A 12835-nucleotide genomic window follows, 5' to 3' on the forward strand; every position below is an offset into this window, starting at 1 on the left:
TACAGGAGAAGCTCCCCTTGCATCCTGTTCTCCAGATGCTTCCCCCTCCAGCTCTTCAGTCACCAGGCTGACAGCCCCCAGAGCAGACATGTAGGAGGAAGACAGAGTTTTGACACATTTTTGAAAGGAGCATTAATAAAATGGAGCCGGAGGCTGTTATGCTGGAGAACGCCAAATCTTCTGCGTCAATCTCGCATCAGGCGGCGAGTGACTGCAACTTGTCATCCAGCTGGAATTACGCCCTCATGCACAGACAGGTAATTCTCCGAGGCTCGATGGGAGATTTAAAGAGAACCCCTTGCAGGAGACCCATGGAAAACAACCCACTGCTCAGAATGGCTTTGAAATGGCTCCCACCTTCCCTGCCCTATTCAGAACCTGTGGGCTGGATAACATAAGGGCCATATTAGGTCTATCCCAGTGTCCTGTCTTCCGACAGTGGCCAGTGCCAGGTGCCCCAGAGGGAATGAACAGGTAATCATCAAGTGATCCATCCCCTGTCTCCCGTTCCCAGCTTCTGGCAAACGGAGGCTAGGGACACCATCCCTGCCCATCCTGGCTAATAGCCATTGATGGACCTATCCTCCATGAATTTATCTAGTTCTTTTTTGAACCCTGTTATAGTCTTGGCCTTCACAACATCCCCTGGCAAGGAGTTCCAAAGGTTGACTGTGTGTTGTGTGAAGAAAGACTTCCTTTTGTTTGTTTTAAACCTGTTGCCTATTAATTTCATTTGGTGACCCCTAGATCTTGTGTTATAAGAAGGAGTAAATCACACTTACTTATCTATCTACTTTCTCCACACCAGTCATGATTTTATAGACCTCTATCGTATCCCCCCTTAGTCGTCTCTTTTCCAAGCTGAAAAGTCCCAATTTTATTAATCTCTCCTCATACAGAAGCTGTTCCATATCCCTAATAATCTTTGTTGCCCTTTTCTGAACCTTTTCCAATTCCAGCAAATCTTTTTTGAGATGGGGCGACCATATCTGCACGCAGTATTCAAGCTGTGGGCGTACCATGGATTTATATAGAGGCAAGATATTTTCTGTCTTATCTGTCCCTTTCCTAATGATTCCCAACATGCTGTTCTATTTTTTGACTGCCGCTGCACATTGAGTGGATGTTTTGAGCGAACTATCCACAATGACTCCAAGATCTCTTTCTTGAGTGGTAACAGCTAATTTAGACCCCATCATTTTATATGTATGGTTGGGATTATGTTTTCTAATGTGAATTACTTTGCATTTATCATCATTGAATTTCATCTGCCATTTTGTTCCCCAGTCACCCAGATCCTCCAGTGCTTTCTGCCAGCTGACCCCAGCTGAGGATCTGGCCCTGAAGCACCTCTTGGTTTGTTGTTTTTGAAACACCTCTCTCTTTATACTCCCTTCCCCCACCCTCGAAGTGAGTGCACTCCTCTGTCACATCATGTCCTCTGCCCAAGACACCGGGAAAGCCATTGGCTGGGGCCAGGTCCCATTCTGCCCTTCATAAGGTTTTTACTCCCTTTCCCCCTCAGAACCAAGGCTAAGGATGATTTATTTGTATTCCCGTAGCACCTCGGTGCCCCCATCATGGGCCAGGACCATTCTGTGCAAGGGGCTGTACAAATGCAGCACGAAAAGACAGCCCCTCCCCCAAAGAGGAGACAATCTAACAGATACAGTTACTGGGAAATTTTAAGTGACAGTTTTCTGTTGCTGAAAGCACCAGAGGAGCATGTGAGCTGCTCAGGAGCCATCTCCAGGGTTGCTCTGGAGTTAAAATATCCAGCTTCAGCCCCCCCACCCCACCCCCACCCAGGGCTGTTGTTGCTGTGTAACCTGCTCCCTTGAAAACCACAGGTTGGGTGCCTAGTAGCTGGAGCACTGGGGTCTGGCGCACAGGGACACTAGTATGGCGGTGATCCCTAACTCCACTCCCGCCCATGCTCTCTGCTCGAGCTAGCTAACCTGGCTGGGGTGGAGAGCCAGGCGTAGAAGCGTGAGTGCAGCTGATGCTCAAGCTAGATGCAGCTGGGATGCAGCCATTCAAGTTACAACAGCTTAGCAGCAGCTTGTCCAATCACTCTTGTTACCTGCAGATTCTAGGGCATCACCTTCACCCTGTTCCTAGGGTTCAAGGCGTAACCTTCTCTGTTACCTGCGCACAATGCTCACCAGTCCCAATAAGGCAGATGAACTTTTCCTGGTGGCCAGTCAGGATCAGGCTGTCCGGGGTCTTCAGCTTCTGCACAAGCTGGTTGGCAGTGGCATCATGCAGATGATTCCTTCCAAAGCTTCTGTGACGTTTCAAGTTTGCAGAAGTTTATCACAGGGAACCGGGCCCCCTCTCCAGATCCCTGCCCATTCCACTTCTAACGCTGCACAGAAGTACCAGCGGTGTCTCAGCATTTCTAGAGCTGGCGCCCTGTGGGACCCGACAGAGGAGAGGCTAGAGCAGTATTTTTTTTTTTTTTGAACGGCACGAGAGTACTGTATCTCAAACTCCACTTGGTTGGATTCTCAGAATGGCTGAAGCGCCGGTAACGGGGCTGATCAGTTCTGAATTGGTTTGCACAAGGTGGCAAAGTTAGCATCGCTCTTGGAGCATTGACTCAGACTCTGGAATTGCCAGGCATTTGCGAGTGCCTGTCTCTGATTTAAGGGTGCCTTAACTCTTTAGCTCCTAGGCTGAGCAGACAGTGTCCGCCCGCTCAAAGCACAGAATCCCTTTGCCATACAACTCCAGCCTTTCTCAGAAGTCACCGCAGCTCCTCCTACCTGCATCGCATCCTTCCGCCCCATCTCCCCTCTTCTTACCCTGCTGCCTGCATGCAGTTCCCCCCAGCTGCAGATGGCAAGCTGCGTTCCCTCTCCCTATCCCTAGGACCTGTTCTGCCAACCACCTCTCCCTACACACTCATGTGGCTCCCTCTGCCCCTACTGCTCCCATTCTCCCCACACACTGCTCCAGCTGTCACTGCGTCTCCCCACTGATGCAGTGAAAGGGCTATGACACTGTTTTGACATTGGCTGTGTGAGTCAATGGGGGCGTCAGAAGCAAGCAGATGGGAACCAAAAAGAAGAAGATAGAAGGAATACTCCTGGTTTAATTCATAGCCTACTATGGTGCCTCCAGCTCTGGTACAGCAAGGGTGGCTGTCAAATGGAGAAGATGCAGGGAACGGTGGATGGAGAAGATGCTGTACGTGTTATACCAGGTGGCCGGCCACCCACAGCTCGTGTTTTCAAAGTGCGGCTCATGGAGAGCTGGGAAGTGAGAGCTCTTGAGCTAGTTTGGGCTGGATTCTAAGGGGAGGGAGGGAGCGGAGAGCCATAAGTGACTAGACCCCCCCACACACACACACACACACACACTATGATCATCAGGACCATGGAACCTTCCATGAGCGCTGCTGCTCCCTGGCGCGGTCGCTGTGTATTCTGTGAGTCGCTGCTCCCTCATCTAGAGCAGTGGACCGGTCCCTAAGACGCCCTGAATGGGGCGGGTGAGGCAAAGGAAGACCCTACGCATATGTTTTAATTCTGCTGCTCAATACACAGAGCCTCTGGCAACCTTTTGGGAGTTACTGACCTTACCAATCCTGCACACCCGCCTCAAACCTGCAAATCCCCATGTAGCATAAGCTAATAAGTGCAGGCAGAGATCTATAAGAAGGGCATTGGCTCACTTATCCCATTGGCTCACTGTGCTTTTTCCGCATGCTGTTTACCAAGCGGGCAGGGAGCGTTGATCACAGCCGTCTGTTAAAGGGTAACCTGTTCGTGTGTCTCAGAAAATAATGACACTATTAGTCATACTGGAGCATTGAAGAAAGACACCTACACCCCGGAGGACTGAACTATTTCAAGTTACTATGGGAAAGTGGCACCTTTGTAGCCAATATAAGCTTCTACTCACTTTTTACTCCGGCCAGCCTGCCCGACCATGCCCAGCTGTAGGAGACGGAGCTGGAACTTATTCTGGTTCGTGTATCAGCAGAATCATTATCTCAGTTTCCAGTGCAGAGTCTTTATTGTTGCTAAAGCATAAGCCAGCAAAACCAAGCATGACTTTCAGATCCCAGGGGAAGTTTGCAGGCCTGACTGTTGGAAAAGCATGGGTCTGATTCTTTGTTACCTTGTGCTTGTGTGAAGCAAATTGAAAAGCCAACTGCTCTGATTTAGTAGCATTTTACAGCCATTTCACATGGGTGCAATTATTGTACAAAGAGCGGGTCAATGGGGAACCAGGACCCAGGCTCGTAAACTGAGCAGGAGTCAGCTGAAGTTATTGAGAGATAATAAACATGCAGACCCCAACATGCCATTTCAGAGTCATTTTTCAGAGAAAAGCTGCACTTAAAAACTGACTGCACTAGCCTGGAAATGGCTCTAATGACCAGCAAATGAAAGGCCAAGCACAGTGAAGTGTGGGGGGGAAAAACAACAAGCCCCAAGATTGGCGAAAAGCCAAATGCAATTGGCAACATTTTCCCCCCCGCCCCCCCCAAAAAAATACATTGATTACCTTTTCCCCATAATAAAATGACAGACATCCAATGCTCAGCAGACTGTGTATAATTTTTACTCCCACCATGCCTTGCTTCCTGAGACACTTTGTTACAATACATAAAGAAATGCAACTACCTGGCATGCAGCATCCATGGGAAAGAAGGGAAAAATTTGCACGAGGCCTCAGGGTAACCCCATTATCTAGCAGTGCCATGGGTATGGGACAGAAGCTTGGGGTGGGGGCCTATACAGTAGAACCTCAGAGTTACGAACACCTTGGGAACGGAGGATTGTTCATAACTCCGAACAAAGCGATCTGGTTGTTCTTTCAAAAGTTTACAACTGAACGCTGACTTAATACAGCTTTGAAACGTCACTATGCAAAAGAAAAATGCTGCTTTTAGCCATCTTAATTTTAACAAAACAAGCACTGAATCAGTTTCCTTACCTTGTCAGATCTTTTTTTTTTTTTTTTAACTTTCCCTTTATTTTTTAGTAGCTGGCATTTAACATAGCACTGTACTGTATTTGCCTTTTTCTGGTCTCTGCTGCTGGCTGATTGCATACTTCTGGTTCCAGATGAGGAGTGTGGTTGACCGGTCAGTTCGTAACGCTGGTGTTTTCTAACTGAGATTCTACTGTATGTATATACTTGTCCCCATCTGATCCCATCAGTTCTTGTCCCATTCCAATATGTATACTTCTGTCCCCAACTGATCCTGTCTGCTCTTGTCCCATCCCTGTCCTGCTTCTCCTCCATACAGCCTGGGCACTCACAGGGGAGCTCCCTGCTCTTAATTCTAGCAGCCAGTGACATAGCAATCCCTAGACAGGACGGCCAGTTGCAGGGAAGTTCAGACCTAGGCTGGAGCATACTCAGTGCAGATGGACTATTCAGAGAATTTTGCAGCCAGCCTGTAGCTCCAGTACTGAGCATGCATGAACTGCGATTTTCAGAGGCTTATGGCTTTGCCAAATTTTGGCTGATTTTCCCAGAATGGCAAAAAAGCAACTCCCTGACACCAGGGCTAAATTTCAAGTCTCTGCTTCAGTGCCTGGAGACACTAGAGCTTTTCAATGACGTGGTTGTAACCCCGTTTTAATGCGGGCACAAGCATGTGTATTTTTTTTAGAGCTGATCATGAGTTCCCTAACAGTTGTGTGTGTTGTTGGAAAATACCAATTCGTCTCAACTAGAACTGTTCAGAAGCAAGGGTTGGTTTTGATAAAATGTGAATTCAAAAGAATTTGGGGGGGAAAGCTCAAAATGATCAAAACAGGCTGAAAAGTTTTGTCATTTCTGGTTCAAAATGAGAGTTAATTTGAAAATTTAGTTAGTTGATACTCTTTAAAAGGCATTTTAAAAGCTTGAAATCAAAATGAAATGGTTTGAAATTGCCAAAATGAAATGTTTGGCCTGACCCCATCCAAAAAATGTTTCGGATTATCGATTTGGTGAAAATTTTTCCAGTTTTTTTTTTTGGGGGGGGATCCCAATTTGGGGTGGGAAATTTTTTTAAAAATCTCAACTTCTCATGGGCTGGGAAACCATTTCTTGCTGATCTCTACTTCCCCCAGCCCCTACCCCACCCTGTTCTCAAAAACAGCTACATCATTTTTTATTTTTTCTGAAGCTTTCAAAGAAAATTCAGCCTGAGGCGGGCGGCAGCATTTCAGCTCCCACAGTTACAGTGGAGCAAAGTTACGCATAACTGAACCCAAGGTTTTATAATGGAAACCTCAGTTATAAGCATCATGCCCAGTGTCCTGTCTTCTGACAGTGGCCAATACCAGGGGTCCCAGAGGGAATGAACAGACCAGGTAAACATCGAGTGATCGATCCCCTGTCACCCAATCCCAGCTTCTGGCAAACAGAAGCTAGGGGCACCATCCCTGCCCATCCTGGCTAATAGCCATTGATGGACCTATCCTCCATGAATTTATCTAGGTTTTTTTTAACCCTGTTATGGTCTTGGCCATCACAACATCGTCTGGCAAGGAGCTCCACAGGTTGACTCTGCGTTGTGTGGAAAAAATACTTCCTTTTGTTTGTTTTAAACCTGTTGCCTATTAATTTCATTTGGTGACCCCTAGTTCTTGTGTTCTGAGAAGGAGTACATAACACTTCCTTATTTACTTTCTCCACACCAGTCATGATTGTATAGACCTCTATCTTATCCCCCCTTAGTTGTCTCTTTTCCAAGCTGCAAAGTCCCAATCTTATTACTCTGTCCTCATAAGGCAGCCGTTCCATATCCCTAATCATTTTTGTTGCCCTTCTCTAATCCTTTTCCAATTCCAATATATCTTTTTTGAGATGGGGCGACCACATCTGCACACAGTATTCAAGATGTGGGCTTACCAGGGATTTATAGAGAGGCAATATGATATTTTCAGTCTTATTTTCTATCCCTTTCTTAATGATTCCCAACATTCTGTTCACTTTTTTGACTGTCGCTGCACATTGAGTGGATGTTTTCAGAGAACTGTCCACAATGACTCCAAGGTCCAAGTCACCCAGTTTTGAGAGATCCCTTTGTAGCTCTTCACAGTATGCCTGGGACTTAACTATCTTGAGTAGTTTTGTATCATCTGCACATTTTGCCACTTCAGTGTTTACCCCTTTTTCCAGATCATTTATGAATATGTTGAATAGGACTGGGCCCAGTACAGACCCTGGGGGACACCACTATTTACCTCTCTCCACTCTGAAAACTGACCATTTATTCTTACCCTTTGTTTTCTATCTTTTAACCAGTTATCAATCCATGAGAGGACCTTCCCTCTTATCCCATGACAGCTTACTTTGCTTAAGAGCCTTTGGTGAGGGACCTTGTTAAAGGCTTTATGAAAATCTAGTACACTATATCCACTGGATCCCCCTTGTCCACATGCTTCTTGACCCCCTCTGGTAGATTGATGAGGCTTCATTTTCCTTTATAAAAACCATGTTGACTCTTCCCCCAACAAATTATGTTCATCTGTGTGTCTGACAATTTTGTTCTTTGCTATAGTTTCAGCCAATTTTGCCTAGTACCGAAGTCAGGCTTACTGGCCTGTAATTACCAGGATCACCTCTGGAGCCCTTTTAAAAAATTGGCATCACATTAGCTATCCTCCAGTCATTTGGTACAGAATGATTTAAATGATAGGTTACAGACTACAGTTAGTAGTTCTTCAATTTCACATTTGAGTTCCTTCAGAACTCTTGGGTGATACCATCTAGGCCTGGTGAGTTATTACTGTTTAGTTTATCAATTTGTTCCCAAACCTCCTCTGACACCTCAATCTGGGACAGTTCCTCAGATTTGTCATCTAAAAAGAATGGCTCAGGTTTGGGAATCTCCCTCACATCCTCAGCTGTGAAGACCAATACAATGAATTCATTTAGTTTCTCCACAATGGTCTTATCGTCCTTGAGTGGTCCTTTAGCATCTCGATTGTCCAGTGGCCCCACTGGTTGTTTAGCAGCCTTCGTGCTTCTGATGTACTTCTGGTGTACTCCAATTTTAGATGAGCAAAAGTCATCAAAGACCCTAGCACAGGACTTCCAAAGACATGAAGCCCATCAGGGGATTGCAGCAGTACCCAAAATGGATGACACTGGCAGGGAGGAAGGTGTTTCTAGGACTGTCCTCCTCCTATGGAGCCCACAGCGGAAATTCTAACTGCCTCCCTTCCTAATTATGACACCACCATCATCATCACCATCACCCTGGGATTTCCAGCTAGGCTTCCCCAGGAAGCTCGACACCCACCTGGAGCCAAGGAACTAGGCTTCCGTTGGCTTTTGCAGCTAGGAAAGAAGGGGTGTCTCTCACCCCCGAGCTGCTCTCGCCCAGCTCCAGGGCCACTGGGGGTGCAGGCATTCTCAGTTACTGCCATGACGGGCTGCTGCCGGCCTGGCTGCGGCGGGAACTCATCGAAACCAATTAGTCTGATTTTCAATTATCTGGAAGAAAGAACCCAGCTAATTAAAGCCTAATTACATTTTGCCTGCTTCGTCAGCCATCTTATCCTATTAAACCTGCAATCTGGGCCTGGGTGAGGCAGGAGGGGTGCAACGGCAGCTGCACAGAAAGCTGTAGCTATGAACACTAGAAGGGCTGTCTCTGGATTTAACCCCGTATGCACCACATGCCGACCTGTGGCAGCAAGCCAGCGTCTAGCAGAGTCCAGCCAGCCAGTGGGGAAGGGGCTACTGCAATCCACACTACAACTGTGGCTCACCAAAATCAAGGCAGAAAGGGAAGAGGGGTTGGGGAGGGGACTGCTGCTCTAGACTACCTTGAAAGCCTGGGTAGGAATGGAAGAGCCCTGCTCGGCTGGGTGCTGAGCACCCCAAACATGGTCAGGAGTTGAAGATGTTCTGCACCTTGCAGGATGTCACCCAGGGTTTGTGACAGCAATTTCATGGCTCTGGTGGCTGTGCCAGGGTCCCCAGGGTGCAACCTGAACTGTGGGACAGCTGAGCCCTCTGTCCCACCAACCTGGGACATCCCTCTCACACTGTGGCAGGCCCTGCACTTACACAACCAGCCACAGGCAGGGACACTTCCAGCTGAGTTACATGAATGCTTGTCCCAGCCACTCATGAACCAACACTAGAGAGGTACCAGCCAATTCCCTCCCAGCGCTCCAGCCTTGCACCCCGGAATATACCGTCTTGCCCTGCTCAGAAGCCTGATCAGTGTAAGTTTATTACCTGTCCACCCCTCCCTCAATGTGGAGAGGACACGCACCAGCCTTTGTACCCTGAGCTGAGATTTCCCAAGCACTTCAACCAAAAAACACACTGTTTTAGGTGAAATATAAACAGATTTATTAACTACAGCAAGATAGATTTTAAGTGATTATAAGTAGCAGGCATAGAGATCAAAGTTGGTGATCTAAGAAATCCACAGTCTAAGTTCTATTAACTAAACAGGATTTGTATCAAGCCATGTCTCACCCTGATAGATGGTACAAACAGGTCACAGATCTTCAGTACACAGGATGAAACTCTCCTCCAGCCCAGGACCGCCCTACCCAGTTCAAAGTCTTTGTCCTCAAGACGTATTTCCAGGTGTTGAGCTGTGGGGGGAGCAAGGCCAAGCCATGACGCCACTTCCCCTTTTTACAGTTTCTTCCAGCTTGCTGGAAAGATCTATGCTTTTGAGGTGGTGATCCACCCCCATTGGTCAAGCAGCGTCCGTTGTCTATGTGCTGTCTCTGAGAAGTCTTCTGGGATGGTCGTTGGGAGAGTGAATTCCCTTTAATGGGCCATTAGCATGTCTGGCTGCTCTGTTGTTGCACCTGAAAGGCTGCTTGTGGGTGTTCCCAACTTCACAGCATATTTTAATAATACTCACACAGCAAAACTTCACAGCTTCCCATACAGTGAGAGCACCTACACTCCAACAGGATATTAATGTTCAACAGATCAAGGCTTTTAAAATGATACCTCGCAAGGCCTACTTTGTACAAAACATATCCTCATTATATGACAGCAGTGAATATGGGGGTTCCAGGGTGCTGCTTTGAGGTACAGAGTGCCACAGTGGCATGTCCTTCTGGCCTGTGAGAGCCATCGCTTGAGGGCATCACAGCTGGGGTGGCTTAAGGAAGGGGCCTTGCGATCTGTGTCCCAAGGGGGCTCAGGCAGCAGCAAGCAAGCTGTCAGGGAGGAAGATCAAGAAGCAGGAGTAGCAAGAGCCCATCTAAATGGGGAGGCTGGAATGAGGAGTCTGTGTGGTTGGGCAGGGCACACTGAGTCTAAAACTTTGTCCTCATTTAGCTTTCACACACATACACACACACCCATGGGTGTCAGATACCATCAGCCTGTCCAGGGCCAAATCTCCCCTCTGGGGCCTTCATTTGGCAGAGCTAATGAACTCAGGGAAGCTGGGTCCAGCCAGCCCTGAACTTTGGCTCCATCAGCATCCGAACTAACAGCTCAGGCAGAGCGCTTGTTTTAGGTTGAAATGGTGTATTTGGTTGGTTGGTTTCCTGCAGCCTGCATTTTTCCCCCCACCCAGAGCAAGCTCAGTCTCCAGCTGGCATCAGGTCAATACTCCCAGCAGCGTGTGAATTATGAGGACAAGTTGGGGTGCCACCGGGGGCTTCCAGGAAAGTCCAGATCACACCCACTTGATAGCCCTGCCCCCACTTCCTGTTGCAGCATGTGATTTAACAACTGAGCCAGTCTCCGGTGCATAGGGTTGCCAGGCGTATGGTTTTCAAGCGGAACACCTGGTCAAAAAGGGACCTTGGTGACTCCGGTCAGCACCGCTGGCTGGGCTGTTAAAAGTCCAGTCGGCAACGCAGTGGACCTATGGCAGGCTCCCTGCCTCCTGTGGCTCTGCACGGCTCCCGGAAGCAGCAGCATGTCTTCTTTCCAGCTCCTAGGCGTAGGGGCAGCCAGGGGGCTCTGCATGCTGACTGCACCCCAAGCGTTGGCTCCGCAGCTCCTGTTGGCCGGTAACTAGTAGAGCTGCCTGACCGCACCTCCGCATAGGAGCCAGAGGTGGGGGACATGCTGCTGCTTCCAGGAGCTGCCTGAGGTAAGCGCCACCCAGAGCTTGCACCCCTGACCCCGCCCTGTGTCCCTGGCCCAGCCCTGATCCCCCTCCCACTCTCTGAACCACTCAGCCCTAGCCCAGAGCATGCTCCTGCACCTCAGATCCCTCATCCCCAGCCCCACACCAGAGCCCGCACCCAAAGCCGGAGCCCTCACCCTCCCACACACCCCAACTTCCTGCCTCACCCCTGAGCACCCTCTCAAACTCCAAACCCTCGGCTCCACCCCCCAGACAGGAACCCCCTCCTGCACCCCAAATGCCTCATCTCTAGCCTCACCCCAAAGCCTGCACCCCCAGACAGAGCCCTCATCCCTTCCTGCATCCAAACCCCCTGCCCCAGCCCAGAGACCCCTCCCACACCCTGAACCCCTCATTTTTGCCCCACCCTGGAACCCGCACCCCCAGCCCAGAGTCTGTACCCCCTCCCACACCCCAACCCCCTGCCTCAGCCCAGAGTACCCTCCCATTCTCTGAACCCCTCAGCTCCAGCCCCCCAGCCTGGAGCCCCCTCCTGCACCCCAAATCCCTCATCCCCTGCCCCATCCCAAAGCCTGCACCCCCAGACAGCCCTCACCTCCTCCTGCATCCAAACCCTCTGCCCCAGCCCGGAGCCCCCTCCTGCACCCTGAACCCCTCATTTCTGGCCCCAGCCAGATCCCTCACCCCATCCTGCACCCCAACCCCCTGAACCAGCCAGGGGAAAATGAGTTGGTGAGGGTGGGAGAGAGCAAGCGACAGAGGGAGGGAGAATGGAGCGAGCAAGGGGCAGGGCATTGGGGGAGTGGCGGGTCGGAGCAAGGGTGTTTGGTTTTGTACCAGTAAAAAGTTGGCAACCCTACCACTGCGCCCCTCCCACACCTTCCCGTATCCCCAGCACTTCAGCGCCATGCGCTTGGGAAGTGCCCATCTCTTTCTGGGAGGTTGAGGGAAGAAGCCCAAGTGCCAGCCAAGCGATTGGAAAAGGCCGTTTTATTTTTTGACTCACAAATACATTGAATCTGGATTGAGGTTACAACCTGGACAATGTCTCCCTGCCTAAAGAAAAAAATACAGTTACCATAACAACCTGACTCTGTGCTTCATTACCATGGCAATTTGCAGGAATTATGAAATACGGTGTGGCTTTTTTTATGCATGAGCTCTGCTACATTTGGTGCCAGACTCAGGCTGAAGTTGGTTTTTTTCCCCCTCCTTAATCTATTTTGTCTCACTGCAATTTGTTAACCATTTCATTCCCCCATCATTTTGTATGTATAGTTGGGATTATGTTCTATAATGTGCATTACTTTGCATTTATCAACATTGAATTTCATCTGCCATTTTGTTGCCCAGTCACCCAGTTTTGTGAGGTCCCTTTGTAGCTCTTTATCCTCATCTTTGTTCTTAACTCTCTTGAGTAATTTTGTATCATCTGCAAAATTTGCCACCTCACTGTTCACCTCCTTTTCTAGATCATTTATGAACAGCACTGGTCCCAGTACAGATCCTTGGGGGACCAGTGCTCTTATTTACCTCTTTCCATTATGGAAACTGACCATTTATTTTCTCCCAGTTGTTTCCTATCTTTTACCTAGTTACTGATCCATGAGAGGACCTTCTCTCTTCTCCCATGACTCCTTAGTTTGCTTAAGAGCCTTTGGTGAGGGACTTTGTCAAAGGCTTTCTGAAAGTCCTAGTACACTATGTCGACTGGTTCACCCTTGTCCACATGCTTCTTGACCCCCTCAGAGAATTCCAGTAGATTGGTGAGGCATGATTTCCCTTTACAAA

Source organism: Natator depressus, chromosome 27 (genome assembly GCF_965152275.1).
Source record: "Natator depressus isolate rNatDep1 chromosome 27, rNatDep2.hap1, whole genome shotgun sequence".
In the NCBI taxonomy this organism is placed as follows: domain Eukaryota; kingdom Metazoa; phylum Chordata; order Testudines; family Cheloniidae; genus Natator; species Natator depressus.